This window comes from Motacilla alba, chromosome 13 (assembly GCF_015832195.1).
Source record: "Motacilla alba alba isolate MOTALB_02 chromosome 13, Motacilla_alba_V1.0_pri, whole genome shotgun sequence".
Taxonomy (NCBI): domain Eukaryota; kingdom Metazoa; phylum Chordata; class Aves; order Passeriformes; family Motacillidae; genus Motacilla; species Motacilla alba.
This window is the reverse complement of record NC_052028.1, coordinates 13,427,537-13,445,123: the sequence shown is the minus strand read 5'-3', so window position 1 is coordinate 13,445,123 and position 17,587 is coordinate 13,427,537. Positions and strand designations below refer to the sequence as shown.

The 17,587-nt window shown below is 42.8% G+C and overlaps 1 protein-coding gene across 11 annotated transcripts in view; it reads right to left on the bottom strand.

Annotated features, from left to right (window-relative positions):
- SGCD (sarcoglycan delta) overlaps positions 1-17,587 on the bottom strand; it is a 308,234-nt gene that overhangs the window by 137,716 nt on the left and 152,931 nt on the right. The window lies entirely within an intron of this gene.

Genomic DNA, 17,587 nt, shown 5'->3' with positions numbered 1-17,587 from the left:
TATATGGACTAAAAAAGACAAAAGATATTTATGGAGCTTCTTTCTCTGCAAAGTGGTCAAATATGCCTTCAACCCTATCTGTAAGCAAATCTACTTACTACTCTGAGTATCTGCATTTTTTTCTCTCTGTGCAAGAAATTTTTCTTCTCCCTTCAGAGCACCATTCCCCTTTCTAAGCCAGGAGAATATGAAATAAATATGGCACTGCGTATAAACAGTGCACAATATAACAGAGCTTCTAAATTCAGAGTCAGCTGAAAATATCAAGTTTTTCTTTCTCAGTGATTGATGCCCTCTAGAAGAAATAATAATTATATGGCACAAGGAGGAGGAAAAAAAGCATGTTGAATAATATAAGCATTTAGTCAAATCATAACTGAAACACTGAGGGGAAAAAATGCTTTAAAACTGCTTAGCCAGAAAAAGACAGCATTATCTGTAAAATGGATGAAAAATAAACCCCCTCCAATAAGAAAAGAACTTCAGAAATTTGTTATACGCTAATGCCATCTACCAGACATCAGTGGAAGTAACAGAGAGAAGTGTCAAAGAAACAAATACAGCAGGGATTAAGTGAGTATTTGTGCACAGCCCCAGGTCTTTATTTTCTCAACAAATACTGAATTCCAAACCTTGTTCTACCTTTTCTTTCTTTCTTAGAGAAAGGACTCCAGGGCATCCATGAATGCAAATATTTATCATTTATTTTAATTGGCAAGACTGCAGAATAATCTTTGAAATTCCCCTTCCAACACAACTTGGAACTGTCATTATTTTTCCCTTGCGAGCTGATATTCTCTAATGCAATGAAAAAAACCCTTATTTTGTGTCAAATTCCACGTTGTCTCAGGGCCTCTTCAGCCGGCCCTGACTGTCTTGATCAGTGAGTCCAAACTCAAAGAGCTTTACAAATGGTTACACTGACAATTTAATCTCAATCTTTACCTGTATGTGGAGTTTCCAAGGGCTGCCTGATCACTGTAAAGGGGTTTTTACTTCTCTTCTAGTCCCAAATGGTCCCTGATTTACTGCCAGCTCCAAACAACACCCCAAGGAGCTGTGCCAAACTTTAACAACACAGCTGCTTTCCCAGGAGAAAGTTTTCCACCTCCACTGAGGATGTACTTTTCCAATCCAAAGCTTGGGTTTTACCAGTATCCATCAATGTTCCTTTTGGACATCCACCAGAAATAAGCAGCCTGTTTTGTCTCAAAACTGAAAAACAGATGAGGTGCAAAATCTGCCACTGCCATGCCATGGACACAGTGTCCATCTGCTGATGCAGAAAGTGGGAGACAGAGAAAACAAGACCTAAAACCAGCAAAGCACAATGTGGACCTGAAGCATTTTGAGAGGCTCAAGAACACTTCCACTTCAAAAGGAACATCATCTATATATGTGTTTGTTCTTTCAGACAAAACCTCATTTCTTCCTAAAATTACTCACCCCAAACTTCTACCTAAACTTACCCCAAACTAACGAGATTTGTTAGACTTTCAGTCCCGAATATCTATTCAGGAAAATATTCCAGAAATTCTGACAGTTGGAAAGAATCTAATTTTCTGTTTAAATGGATTCAGATCAAAAACATCTCTTTGCATAAAATTTACCCTTTTTACTCCCTCAAAAAAAACTCCACAGTTTTCAGAAGTATTTACAGATACCAACTAACAAAGGAACTGCCCAGAAATTCTGCCAGTATTTGTCTTTTTCTGTTCTTCCAGAAGGGCAGAAACAAAAGCTTTTTAGTGGCTACACTTGGTCTGTGTCGACAATGGAAAGGTTCACTGATGAAGCCATGTTGAATAGCCACTGATTAAGAAATTGCAGCAGTTCTAGGAGCTGCTGCTGATTCAAGGTGAGAGGAATTGCACCGAGCTGGAGTTAGCTGGCAGTGCACAAAGAGGAATTTCCATGTTGTCAAAAATCTTCCACCGTGTCTGATTCTGGCATTATTTCCTACTGGCTTGCTAAGAAAAAACGAGCCCTCATCACACTCCTCTGGTGCTTTCTTTGCTCCTTAGATGAATATTCTGTGAGTGCAAATAAAATGTTCAACAGCAGCAATTTATTTTCTGTCTCTCACAGGAAGGACTGGAGGCAGCCCTCAGGAGCTGGAAGCAAGTTTTCACAGCCAAGCCTCCCTGCCAGCTCCCAGTTCCTCTCCTCCTCCCGCCCTTTTCCTGGGAGATCACAGCCACAAGGCACAACAAGGCCACACCAACGTGGTGCTGGTCCTCAGCCCCATCTCTACAGCTCTGAAAGCCTGCCTGACACTTGGGAAATTTAGCCATGAAGATCCAGACCCAACGCTCCTGAACCACAGAGAAAGGATGCACAGGCAGCCCCAGCCTGGGCAGAGAATCTGTATCAGGGAGGAATATCTCAGTATTGTTGCAATACAAGTCCAGGATTTAAGCAGCCCATGTCAGAAGAGCTGAGACATGCCATCACAAAATTTTTATTAGCTATCCATGAGGCTTTTAAGCTTCCAGCTTCCCAGAGTAACAGTTAGGCTTGAAACTATAAACTTTTTTTTCCCCCTCTGCCTTCAAAATTGCAAACACACAGTGCAACAATGCTTAAGCTTGTTGACTCTTCTCTTCCAGAGCAGTCACTGCCTCTGTATTGCTTTTCTTTTCTTTCCCAGGGTTCTGGCAGCATGTGGGTTAACGGGACAGTTATTTGAATGGAAGGCATTTCCAATAAATCAGCAGATAGCAAAAGGGAAAAAGCACTAGAGTAATTTCTTCTGCTCACAATTTCATTATGTTCTTGGCTTTGAGCCATTATAAGGTAAATCAGTCAAGTCATGTTGCACAGACATTTCTGAAAGAACAGTTTTTTAAATCACTTGGTAAGCCACACTCCTTGTTTTGAATGGAGAATCCTGCTTATTTTGTATGGCACTTTATGCCCATTTAGAAGTTGTGAAAAGGAGAGCTGCAGTCAGAGCTCGAGCTGTGATCTGGCTGCAAAGAGCACCTCATGAACTGTCCCCATGACCCACATTGTCCTTTCCTTGCTGCACCAGACCTGATGACAGCATCCCAACAAATGGACTCACTCCCTCTCCAGTTCCCTTTTGGCAACAAACCTCAGAATAATACTGACCAAAGAAGGGATCACTGCTTGTAGGACCTTGGCCTGCCTGGGCAAGTCTGCTCAGCTGGGGACGTTCACTCGGGCTGTCCCCAGCTTTTCATTTCCATCTGCTGTTCTCTCACCAGTCACTGGCTCACGGCTCCTTGGCAAACATGCCAAAATGCCAAAATGCCCTCCTTTCACCACTGGGAAGGCTGTCCTGCAATGAAACTCACAGAATAAGGAAATGGAGGCTGCTGGCAAAAAAATTTTTTGACAGTCTCTCCATTTTCTTTCTCCCCCACAGCACTGGTGTGATCAAGAGGAGGCAGGAGAGTGATGCAGCAGCAGCAGAACATCGTAGACAGAGAAATGGGGGATGAAGACCAGGCAAACCCCACATGCCTGCACATGGCCCTGAAAGCACCAGCTCAGCCCTGCACAAACTGTCTCCCAGTCATTTTAATGGCTTCAAACTTCACACACCATCATTAATGTTCAGTATTTTTCCTTTTATAGCTCACAGCTTTCAACTAAGTGTGTTCATTCAATTTCGCCCCACTGACACATTTTACCCCCCTCAAAGTCCCTGAAAGTACCTTTACCTTCATGATTTGGAGTCTCACACAATTTACTGAAATACTGGGAATCAGTTAGAGAAGCCACACATGAAAGCCAAACACACTGTAAGAATCTCAATTTAACCCAGCAAAAGCATCCTCACGGGCACTCCAGCAGAGAGAAATCCCAATTAATGCCTTACACAGAAACACAAGCTCTTCATGCTCAACTCTCAGATTCCGAGTGGGAGCCCAGTGTTGGTTGAAAGTAGCTGTGGCACACTTTAAACATCTAATTTCTGACAGTTCAGAACAGAGTGATGGCTGCTTGCTTTTGCCCCCCAGCCATCCACCAACCTCTCACTTGGCCTAGGTTAGCACAGCAAGCAGCTTCTGCAGGAGGCAGAGATTCCTCACCAGCTTCTAAACCAGCTGACAGACACTTCCAGCTGCTTTCCAATGCATATTCCACTGTCAATCAAAATTACAGGGTATAATTAAGCAGGCAACAGCCAAGCAATGTCTGTCTTCTACCCAAGAACCCAATGAACAGATTAATTTACCAGTGAAATAGAGTAAGATGAATTCCTCCAGAAATAAACCCCTGAGAGACAAGGGGCCATCAATTACTTTCCTATCTAGTAGCAGGTTAAATATTGTATTTTTTCTGCAAAGCAGAGTTTCAAAAGTTGCCAAGAACTCAAAGCTTTCTGTACCATCCCATGTTAATAATGGTGATCTCTGCTCAACTTGCAAATTCAGCTCCTGGAGGCATCAAGGGCTCCTCCAGCTCATGACTGCAATAACATAAATGGCACCAGATGTCAGAAGGATGATGAGGTGCCACACAAACCATTGCAGAGTTGACAGAACCTGCCCCAAGCTGTTTCTAGTTTCCTGAGACCTTCTAAATACCTTGCTCTACCTGACATTTCTTTGTGCAGTAGGTATTATATTCACTTTGCATCGCTGAGCTTTAATTACTTTGACAACTTGCAGGGGACTTTTTAAATAATAATTTATTTAATCAACAGGTTTTTTTCATTGTAATGTTTGGTAGTAGCAAGAGATCATGCTAAGATAATGAAAAGCATTGGAGCAGCTGAAAACTTAATTAAAACATGTAAAAATTAATTATACCGCTCATCATTGATTTTGTCTGAAAAAGCTGATATTGCAAATAGGAAATCAAAAGCAAGGAGGCCATGTGGAGAATCACTGATGCAAAAGTGATATATTCCAGAAAAAATACATCCACAATGAGAAGAGCCATTCACTCCAGGCTGACAATCCTGTGCTGAGCTGAATTCCATCCCACATCACTAAATTGCCAATCAAGCATCAATAAGGAGGCTGATTAAGGTGAAGCCAGCAGAACAGACTACATAGAATATGACTGTTAAACATGTGAGATCAGAATCACATGATTAATAAAGTCAGCTTTTACAGGATCTTTTTCTGCCTCTGTACAAAAAAACCCAAAAACAAACCAAAAGAAGGCTTTAGTAGTATAACTATGAAATGTCACTCCTCAGGCTCTCCAGAAATGCCTGAGATGAGTGCCTGGATTAGGACTATACCCCTTGGTGCTGCAAAAAGGATTTATAGCATCCCTTAATGTCCATAACTAACCAGGACCTGCTGATGCCTGCACTCAGTCCTGTGTTAGGGAGGCAAGGGGAGCAGCCAGGTGTTCTTACCCCTTCTGCTTTATTCTGCAAAAAAATATTGCACTGTCCTCTGTTTAAATAATAATTCTCTTTCCCTCCTGTCAGTTCCTGAACTTGTTTATAAAGCATATTATATCCTATTTTCACTTGAATCAGTAGAGCCACTTAAGGTACCCTTTGAACAAAATACCACAGCACAGAAAGGCCAGCTTGGTATCAGCATAAATTTTATCCACAGCTCTACTTTTGGCAAGTCACTTAACTACTCCAACCTAAAGCATGGAATGAAGGAAATACTGCTTTATCAAACTCAGCAGAAAGATTATCTAATACTATCTAATATTTATAAAGCACTTTCTGATCCTCCAGTAAAGACCATGGAAATGTAAAGTACTGACCCAGATAAGGGTTAAGAGCAGAATCTTTTTTTTCCAGTGAGAGCTCTCAAATGACCTTGCAATGTTAGGATTTATTTTCAAGGCAAAGGAAGATCTGTCAGGTCTAGGAGCCATGTTTTGCTCTAACTGCAGATGACTTGCTATCAACAAGGAAACAAGTTTAGTCACTGATCCAAATGTCAGGAGCTGCCAAATCAGTGCTCTGATGAAATGTCAGGAACACTAACATAGTTTCAGGGCTTCACTGATTTAACAGCCAAAATAGAATCTGGTCACATTCTTTTACTCCTCCAGGAAAATTACAAATAACCAGCAATATATACATTATATACCTCTCTTCTATTTCTTTGAAGTTGAACAAACTAAAAAAAAAACCCCATCTAAACTCATAAATATTTCCACTTCTGCGTTTTAAAGGAGTCTGATCTCCACATGCTGGAAGTTCAAGAGTACAAATATCTCATCGAATGGGAAAACTTAAAAATTTTAGGGTTTTCACTCACCTGTAACTGCACCTTGTGCAGGAAGATACTCTGCAAAGAGAGTCATTCAGTCATAAGGTGAATCAAAACACAGTATTTGACATAATAGAATGTTCAAAGCACAGGAAGAACAAAGCAGGCACGCTCAGAAAAGATAATTGTATACTTTAAGACTATTTTCTTAGCCAACAAGTAAGCTAAAACCAAAACACAACTACTAATAGCTTTTATTTAAATTCATGAACCTAATCCCATAGAAATCTCTCTTTTGGTTAAAGCAGCCAGATGTTTCTAAATAAAGTATTTAAAATATTTGTATGCTGTGGTCAGAAATACTCTGTGGGGAAAGAATGGCCATCAAATCTTTGTCATAACAAGGAAAGTGCTGAAGAATTTCAGTGCTGGGAGAAACTGCAGGTGCCTCACATGCTGGGCGGCTGTAGGAAATTCTGCCCCAGCTATTAAACACAGAATAAAAAGCCTGTGTAAGAACAATTCCACAGTGCTCATTTCATTGATTAAACAGGTATAACTAAACAGACCCAAAATCGTCTCATTGTTAAGAAAAGGAGTGTGCTGCACATTCCCCTTTCTGCACACGAGGACTGGCAGGGACACACCTGGAAAGGAGCAGCAGGTGCAGGCAGGGCTCTGCAGGAGCAGGAGTGGTTTGCTGCTGAGCAGCAGGCAGGGCATTTCCCATGGGAAGCGTGTTGATAAAAGCTGGCAGGGTTATTCCAAAACCACAACTGTCACAGCTGCCAGCACCACCCACAATCTCTGGGTGACACCCTGCAATGCACTTACCCTGCACTGACACAGACTCGAGTGCTTCCCACCAAAGCAGCTTTTATGTGCAACATTTAATTGGTCTCAAGTTTTGGCTCATACTTTAAGCTAATTATCTGTCCTGCACTACACACTGAGGAAATCCTACTGTGGAACTTGAAAACCCAAGTAACATCCCATTGCCAGCATGGCATTGGTTCATTTTATAATTCAGCCTGGACAGCACTTCCACAGGAGCGAATATAAAAGTATCTCCTGCCATGAGAGCACTGCCAGGTCTTTTATAAATACTACAGAAGTTTCCCAAGCAGGTGGCCCATCAAACTCAAATAATTGATCCACATCAGTTAGACCTGGAAATTCAATAGTACAGCACATCATTACAGCAGTCAACATAAGAGGCAAGTCCTTGTGGTTCCCCCTCCAGCCAGCACTTGAAAGGAAACTGAAAAGCTCTGCTCTCTTTTCAGCCTGGCATATGCCTCCTTTGAGGTTTTCAGGGAAACAGCAAATACTAACAAGCCCTGTGAGAGACCCCTCCTCTAAGACCTACCTGCTTTTCTGAAACATAACTTCAGTACGATATTCACTTTTTCATTATTGGAAACAGTTCCGTGTGGACAGAAGTAAATAAATATACCTGGCAGGTTCAAGCAGTGCTGTTAAATTCCCCATTTACTTATGGAAGGCAGAGTTTTAACTTCTCTGCACGCTTCTCCTGGCTGCTCTACTGTGACAGTGGCAGGTAATGAAGGGCACTGGTTCATCTCCACAGGTGGCCTGAGCAGCTGGAAATCATTGCTGCCTCAACCCCACCTGCCAGAGGGACAAACAGCCCAGCAGGGACAGCTCAGTGGATGGGGGCACCACTGCTCACAGCCTGACTCCCAGCTAGAGTGGTTCTCCCTGGCCACACGCAGATGTGATTCTGGATCTCCTCCATCACTGCACTTCCCTGCCTCAATCACAGCCTGATTATGTTGGTTATCATTCTTGCTTAAGCATCCAAGCCCTAAATTTCCAGCAGTTTGGCTCCCTGTGAAATAGTGAAGTCATTTACCAAGTCTACCTTAGGACTTAGAAAAGATAAAAGTGATGTCTGAACCACTGCAAGCACAGAAAAAGTTCTATCAGCCTTAGTCACTTCATGAATTATTTATTGAATTTGCACAGGAAAATTTTAGGAAATACAGCTATTAAGGCAGCAGTCCACAGCCTGGATTTTGCCTGTAAGAGCTTTCAGTGCTACCAGCAGCCGGGGGAAATCGAGAAGTTTCCACAAAAACAGTAAAGAAAAGCAAAGCCTGATTCTAAATATGGTGTTTGTTCCTTCAGTATCACATGCTCATGTCCCAGGAAAGTTGCAGACCACTCCATCGAGGAGATTTCACTATAAACTATCACCTACCAAACTTATTTCTTGTCTTATGATAAGCATTTCTGTTCTTAGGGATTTTTATACTCATTTGGAAACCACATCAGCTGCTACACACATAACACTTGCACAGATGCCTGCACAAGTTGTTTCACAACACTGCAAACAGTGCAACAAGCTGGGTAGGCTTGCCAGGCAGCAGAGGAGGGCTGGAGATGCTTCTCCCTGCCAGACTCAGTGCCACCAAAACCCACCACAGCACGGCCTGAGATTCCTGGCTGGCACACAGCTTCTCCACGGGTGCTGAAGTCAGCCCAGGGACTGCAGCATGAACAAGACCTGAGGCACCCACAGGCATCCCTTGCTGCTCACAGCCACATCCCAGCTCACGGGCACGGAAATGCTGGCACTCCAGAGAACAAAGAGGGAGAGCATTCTCTCCTCCCATCTCCTCATCCTCACTGCACTAAAGGACTCAAGCTGCAGCCCCACAACGCTGCAGAGGGTGAGGAGCCCTGTCAGAGGTCTGTGACAAACCCCTGGTGTGATGATGGCTTCACTGCTGACCAGGCAGATCACCTGCAATGCCAGTGGACCCTGCACATGCTGGGACCTTTTCCAGCTGAGGAGGATGCTGAAGACAGCCTGGGCACTGGAGCACTGCTAGAAACAATTCTGGGAGCTTTGCTGATTGGACTTGGGGTTTTTTCTCATCCTCCAAATGTCAGGCAGTGCTGACAGTGAGATGAGACATCCCACTGGGGCCAGGAGTGATCCCAGGGCAGCTCTTCACAGAGCTCTTGTGGGTTAAATCACCTTCTCTGCTCCCTCTGCTACCTAGAGAGGAATCCTGGGTGCCTGTGCTCCCACCTAAACACTCAATCTCATCAATGTCAGAGAAAGTCAGGGAAGGTCAAAGAACATTAGATGAAATGACATCAAGTCTTTATTTTCCAGCTTCCACCTCCATAAAATAGGTATAATCATACTTACTTACTTTCAAAGAGAATTGTAAGGCTTAATTAGATAATTAACATGAAAGTGCCTTTAAAAAGCCTATGTATACACAAAGCTCTACTGTATTATTAGTGTAGGCAGGCATGGGGAGCTCTTAGAGATTTTCTAACAGGTTATTTGTTATTCTGGGAGAAGTCTTTAGCTGCATACAGCAGTAGTATAATTATTATCATCAGATTCACTTCCTAAAGATATTTATGAAACACTGTGGAAAAAAAAAAAAGCACCCACTTAAGCAGCAGTGAGCTGAGGTTCTGTTTTGTTGCACATGCTGATTAGGAACGCTGTTAAAGTGTTGTTTTGCAATAGTGGAAATGCTGGTGCCAGGAAATGTAGTTATATGCTTGTTACTTGAATCATCATTATTTGGATATAATTGCTAGGTATCGGTGATTTCAACTTCTTTTTGTTTTTATGTGTGTTTCTTTGCAATGGGATTTTATTTTTCTGGAGGTTGCTGGATCATTACAAGAATGTGCAAAAACAGGGACCAGACTCGCACTGTTGCACAGCTGATTTTGACTGTACCACACACTCAGGAATTTCTCTCTTCTGTGCATTGCATAAATATGGTATATATAGATATTTAAAATCACTGAATTATGACCATGAAGGTGGGCCCTTCCACCAGGCAGTAACATAAATATACAAATATACAAGTACATATAAAATATACAAATTACAAGTACTCCACCTCAATTGTAGTACTAAGGATGGGAAAAAGCAGACCAAATTTACTCTCTTATGTCATATAAATACTTCTGTAGTCCATAAAATTTCCCTTAAGAGCCACGTGTAGAGGATTTCAACCTACAACCCTATTTCTTTGGTTCTTTTCCAACCAAATGTCATGGTAAACTCTACCAGGTTCACATGAGTATCACACATCTATCCTCAGCAAATTTCTCTTGCCTGATTCCCATACAAAGTAAAATCAGATACAGTCTTATTGCAGATATGTCTGCACAGCTCATCAATGGGTTGGGCCCTAAAATACTGCATCAGATCTGTTTCTTCAGAAGTTTCAGGACAGCCCAACTGTTGGACCCAGCACAGCTGCTCTTCAGTACCTAAAAATCAGGCAAAGCCAACATTTCGTTTCCATTACAAATAAAATTTAAAAAAAAAATCTCTTTAGAGACAAATTTGAACTGTCCATTCTGCTATAGCTTAAGGAATGAAGATGTCAATTCAACCATCAAGTTACAGAGGCTTTCATCTTTACTTTGTATCAGCAAGAACAAGAATTAGCTGAAGAAATTCTTTTCAGAGTGATGGAATAATAAAATTGTCAGGAATTGGATTCACCATCTTACAGCTTCTAATAATCCAAATCATTATTTGTTATTTTGAAGAAATCAATATAGCAACATATTCCCCAAAGAGAAAATATCTATAAATCTCATTTGCAATAACAAATTTAATTTTTAAATCTGTTCATTTTGATCATTCTCCATGATTCTGGTACAAAACTGGGCAGAAAATGTGTTTCCACCCAACTCTAATTGAGTAGAAAACCCTCCATAAAAGAACAGGAAAGGAATCTAAACAACATCAAATATTTATATCATGGGAAAACATCAAGAGATCTTTTTTGCAGCTTGTACTGTATATATTTTACATGTAAATTAAGCTGAGTGGCTCCTCTTCATAGCTGCAAGCTGCTGCTAATGCTTCATAGATTTTTCAGGCAGACAAATATTGGTGAAAAGAGTTTTATAACCTTCATACTGAAGATTTATGATTAGATGTGAACTGGAAGCCTAATGCACTGACATGTGGCCTTGGCTCAGTCTCATTATAAAGTAATCTGTATCCCTGCTATAATTGCTGTTGTTTGATTGTAAATCATCCCTCCTTCCATGCAGCTCTGCCACTTTTGACGCTGGTGAAACACACAGGGATCTGCTGGCGTTTGCATGGCTTACACCAGAATTAGTGTCAGCTTGTATTAAAAGTGTTGCAGCTTTGGAAAATGTCCAAAACCCTCTGGTTTTTGCTCTCTTTCCCAATGCAAACTGGCACTGCTTCTTCCTGCCCCGGCTCCACTTGTAAAAATTACCTGTCTGCTATTTTAAAATGCTTTCAGTCGCTACAGCTCAGCCCTTGCACTGCTCCTGCTGGAGCAGCACAGCCACACCACCACGGGAGAAGTGCAGCACCTCCAGCAGCTGGCAAGCCCCACGTCAGCAATTCACTGAGATTCCCAAACAGCATTACACTAAATTAATGCTTGTGATGGAAATGTGCCAATGCAATTAGAACACGGTGCTTACACTGTGACATTTTCTATTAGCCAGAAATGGACGCCAGGTACTGCGCTGCTACCAGGGGCCATTAATGCACTGGGCAGCCACTTACCCAAAACAACAGACTTCAGCAGGAGCAGATGGCAAAGCCCTGCACTTCTCCTACCTGCCTTCAGCCTCCAGTTCCTGCCTGGCTACAAAAGCTCCTATAAAGCTACTGTGCTCCTTTAAATCACAGCGACCACTGTAATTAGCAAAGCCATCATCCCAGCGGATGATTTTCAAGCTCATGAACTATTGAAAAGTTTAAATGGTTTTCAAAGGGAGTTAAAACAATCTTAGAGGGCAGGTCTGTGGTGCTCTAAACAGGATTGCTGGCTCAGAAAGTCTTTGCAAAGTACAAACTGTCAGAAATGAGCAGCATATGGCCTGGGATGGATCTCCATCCATCCTGCTTGCTGCTCATGTGTCAGCATCCTCTTCCAGTGACAGATAAAAGCAGAAATGTCCTGTGCTTTATCCAGACTGGCACCGTGGTTTTTATGTCTCTAGGAATACTCTCTCCATGAACAGAGCAGGTTAGAGGGTGTTCCACAGAGCCAAACAGCAGCCGGGATGTGGGACAGTGCCACAAAGCCAACCCAGCACATCCACACCAAGTGTTTGACAAGAGAGAGCTGCCTGTGAGATGTTCTGCACCATCCCAATGGGAGAAGGGGGACAAGACCCTTCACCCTGGGCCCATAAAGCCACATCTGCTTTGAGATGCTTGCTTAAGGCTCATTGATGTGCCTGCTTAAGCACCTTACTGAATTCACATGGATTTATCAAAGCAACTCAATAATTTATGGAACTAAAGCCTAAAAGCAAGAGTTTTTCTTGTTTAACCCAAAGGTGCAATTTTTGGCTAGCAGCTGTGGAAGGCTGGTCCTCTGTTACAGCTCAGCCACCAGGCAAGAAAAAAGGCACATTCTCATTGCATTATGCCCAATAGGTGCATACAATTTCTTTCCTTACTGTTTCAAACAAGTAATGACCTTCACCTGTGCTTGCTACTGGTAAATTTGGGAAAAGATATAAATATGAAGAAGACTGTCTGTTTTAAGAGCCAGCTATACTCTCTTTAGCTGGGATTTGTTTCCCTCTTGAGGATTCTTGGTCCAGTTGCATTCCCCCCAGTTTTCTCTGCAGAAATCTCTCAAACACAGGCTGGTCTTGCTGGGTTTCCTCTGGAAGATGCTGCACTGGGAGAGATTGTGCCATCAGTGCAGTATAACCTCAAAGAATTTTTGCAGCACATGTGGATTGTGTTCTCTACACGGTATCTTCAGAGGAAAAAAAATTCAGCAAGGATTTCTGGCAAGTTGATGACAGAATTCTGAGCTGAGGAGAGAGGAGACCCAAAAAAACCCCAAAATTAGAACTGGGCTTTTTTGAGTCACGGCTGCAATTCTGAGATGCTGTTAAAGGTGATGGCAGCCACAGGGCATATTTCAACAACTCTCTTCCTCCTCAAACTGTCCTAAATTCCAGCTAACTCTGGGCATCCAGCGCAGATTTCCTGAAAATACCCCATGGCAAAACCCAGGGAGGGTGACCTGACCTGTTCCCTCTGGCTCAATTCATGCTCTTGATGCTGTTTTGCCACCACCTTCACTCTGGAATATCAAGTCCAGGATGACAGCAATGTAGGGCTACACCAGCTTGCACTCACTGAAGATCAAACCCAAGGTTTTCTTACCCTATTAGAACTCAAACCATTAAAGAAGCAAATCACCTATAACCACAATAGCTCCATTATGACTATACAAATTAATTTTAACTGGAATATATATTTACTGTGGAGAACATGTGTATATGCACACTCAGAAAGCTATTATGTATGGAAATATATTTGAAAATATTTGCACTACGATTATTTCTTCAGCTCCAGCATTTATCTCTTAAAAATGAATAATACATTTGAGAGATACTTTTCACTTCCAAAGCAGGAATATTATGCTTTGCTTCTGACAAAGAGTAAGCAGCAGGGATTGCACCTGATCTGTCCCTAGAGAGTAAATCGCTGCTCTGATGTTAAATCCTGCAGATGGGAAGAGCAAAAAACCACCCAATTCCACATCACCTGCAGCAACGGCTTTCCTAAAACTTCCCAGTTAACCAGGACACCCAGCCTGCTCCAGGTCATCTCACAGAACCACCAGTTACTCTCCTTAGTTACAGTCTCTAAGGCTGCCACAAGACATTGGAAGGTGACCCTGGACAGCTTTTCCCTGCACCGTGCTCCTCCCATGGCAATTATTTGTACTGAGGAGCTGGAGCTCATGGAAGATCCAGCAACAAGAGGCAGGGGGATGCCAGCAGCAGCAGGGGGAAGAGAGAAGGGAAGCAAAAGAAAAGTCTTCTTCCATGTGAGCTGGAGGTTCTGGGGGGGGTACTGCATGCTCAGAAGTGCCGGGAGCAGATGGCAATGACAGACTTTTTTCTTGGTTTTCCCTCTTTCTTTTTCTTGCTTTCCTGGAAGCAGCTTCACAGAGCTCCATGTTTACCCAAGACCTCAACTCTTCCCCGAAGAACTCCCCCTTCATCCTGCCAGAACTTTTGACTTTGCTGTTTTTGCATGGGGGATGTCAGTGAGAGCAGTCTGGAGAATATTCCTGAGACTCTTCCCCCTCCAATTTGTTCCAGACCTTTCAAAGGAACAAAATCCCCTTCAGCCTTGCAGCCTGAGAACCAACATCACTCCCTTCAGCATAACCTCCTTCCTTCCTTGTGGGCTTGGTCAAGTGGGAAAAGAGAGGAAAATCCCATATGAGAATTGACCCAAACTGGCACCACCTCACATCTGGTGGGAAGAACCAGGAAAAAATTACATGGGAATTTTCACATACTTAACTATGGCTTTTATCTTCCCTTTCCAAAATCTCAGTGTTTGCTTTATGTTTTAAGCCTCTGTGCAAAGAACAGCCTCAGGGAAGGACGAAAGGCTGATATTCCAGAAAAATACTTCACTCTGTTCCTTCTAGAACCACCATTATGCCCTCAGCTGAGTTTCCACCACTGGGTCCATCACCCTGAGCACAATCAATGCTTAAAACATTTGAAACCAGGACTGTCACAGCCCAGGAAATGTACAGGATTTAATGTCTGCAGAAGCACAAAAGCACTGTCTCCAGAGCACTTAACATATTGACAAGCTGTGTGAAAAGGGAACGTTTTTCTCCAAGTTTCCAGTTATTTTGGTTCCTCTGAGGAAAGCATCTCTATCACAATATTCCACACAGACAGGGCCCCTTGCTGCTTCAACAGCCCCAGAAGGTGCAGTCATCTCAGTGCACTTTATATCAAAATAATCACACCAATTAATCTAAACCGAGTAAGGAAATAAAAACTTTAGGCAGGGAAGTATGTTAAACACAGCAGAGTATTTTCCAGGGAAGAGCTTACACACAGCAAAGGATTTCACTTCCAAGCTTTAGGATTTCACTTCCAAGCTTTGGGTTTAATAATTTGAAAATGAAAAAAGAGCAATCATGCAAGCAAGTGGCACTCTCCTTAATTAAGGAAGTCAATTCAGAATCAATAAAAGGGCAATTAATCTGTGGGTGTCACTGGGTCTGAATTATGGTGATAGCCCTGAAGAGGGGACCCTGTGACCTCCAACACTTCTCCCAGGGTCTGAAGGTTTTCACACCCTGATCTGTTACTTTATGACAGATGCATGTTAGAAAATACACTGAGAGATGTCAGGAAACACTGAAGGAGGACGGAACTGAAAAAAAAGCCTGTGTCTTTTGCAAAATGATTGTGGTGGAATTTATCATCATTTTGGATCCTTCTGGAGACACACTAAAGGGAAAAAGGAGATTCAGGGGAGGGGCTCATGTGCTTTCCTGGGGACTGAGGAGCCCCACACATCCCCCCCAAAAGGAGCTGGTGTTGCTTTGAGCCTTCTCCTTCTCAGGGTTTTCCACCAGGTCCCTCCCAAGCTTTGGAGAGGAGCAGCACACAATTCAACACAGTCCCCTTGTCCCTTTCTTTCCATTTTCTGGGTAAAAGAGGGCACTGCAGGTTTTGGAAGCGGAAAAGCAGAGCACTGCACAGCATCAATCCCCTGGCTCGCTCCCTCCCTCCCACATCTGGCACACAGAGATTTGGTTATGGGTCACACACACAGGTGGCACAAAAAGGAATTACTTGGCTTGTTTAGGGCTGCAGTTTAGCAGCTCATGAGAAATCTCAGTGCTATGGAAGGGAAATGCAATGAAATCCAACAGCAGAGAAGGGTGGGTTGTGTGGAGTGACTCCCTCTTCAAAAGACAATCCCTCTGACTCCACTGACAATTCATTACTTATGGAATATGGGGCTACCAGAGCATGATAAAATATCACTCTGAGCCCTTGTACAAGTATTATATTAAAGAATATGTAAAAAGCCAGAGCCAGGGTAAGCAGAGGTTCCACTAAGCTGCAATCCAGGGGTGGCTTAAGAAGCTTATCTGCATTGTTCTGTACCACTCTCCACTGACAACTTTAACAGTCACTCTAAGAAACATCTTATTTCCTCCACTGTGTACCAAGCATCTCCAGCTAATTCCACATCCTGCAGAGACTTCATTACAGGTGTTTTTTTCCAAGCCTATACTCTGTGAAGCACAGTTTTGACTGACATAGCCCCAAATCTGAGAACTCAGACTTGATCTGTCTCTTTGTTTCTATTCTTTTCCTGGTAGAGGGCTACAGCTGGTGTTTTGGTGCCTCCCTTTGCCTCTTCTTTATTACCAATCCCCTGCCATCAATTCTAAGTTAGACATTTCACCTTCTCTGGCAGGAGCTCTCCAGTGTGAGATGACTAACAGACATTAAATTGTTAGTCTTATGTTCCCTTTAAAATGTGCTCAGAGCAAATGCTAATAGCAGCACATCTCAAAAGACTCCTACCAGCATTTGTCTTGATCTTTCATTACCCATCTGTCAAAACCCTGGTGACAGCTACAAGTTTAAATCAAAGTTCAGAGGCACCTGTTAGTTTCAAAAAACTTTTGCCTCCAAGGCCTACATTTTAAGAAGCTGGGTGTGCTTGCCAAGTCCCAGCGTTTGAAATGTTGGCAGGAAATGAAGTACGTGGGCATTGTACGTGGTGAGAAAAGCGAGGCAATTTTCCATTTAATAAACACATGGGGACAAATAAATCACAGCCCCTGGGCAGAGCATCCAATAAGTTTACTCTGTACCCCCTCAGAGGGGCTCATGTAGCTTCGACTTGACAAGCCAGGCAGGGTAAAGTGACAAACAATAAAGGAAAAGAGGCACCAGTGAAGCAGCTGGAGCCACCAAAAGTCAGGAGGCTGCTGTTTTGAGAGGCTGGAGATCATTAACCTGTGCTAATCTGATCAGAGAGGGGGCTACAGATGCACATCTCTGCTCCTGGAGTTGGGACACAGGTTGTGGTTGGGTGTGAGGGAGGATCATGGAGAGGCAACCCAAGAAGGCTCTCAATCCTCATCAAAAACTCCCTCTTCCTCACTGGAGTCCCAGCTCTTTGGATCTGACCTATAGTTTTAGCCTTTGGCATCTAAATTCAGCTCTCCAGACTGTTTTGAGCAGAAATCAGGCTGAAAAGTAAACTCAGAACCAAGTAAGAAAGCTCTCCCCCCCAAAGCAGTGACAAGACTTTGGTGGAAAAACGACCTTTGTTCAAACAACTGGCAGCTGTTAATCACAAAATCATCAGCCACAGCCTGACACTGTTTATTTTGCCAACTGTTTGTTGTGCCTACTGCAGACTCTCACACATTTCCAACAGTTGCAGCACATTTGCCACTTTTTTGAATGGTTTATTTTAATTTGAATGTCTCACTTCTATTGAAAAAACACTTGGAAACACACTACTGCCTACATCTTCCTGGCCATTTCTGGACACTGATGAATGAATGCCAGGGCATGCCAGTGTGTTCTTCAGA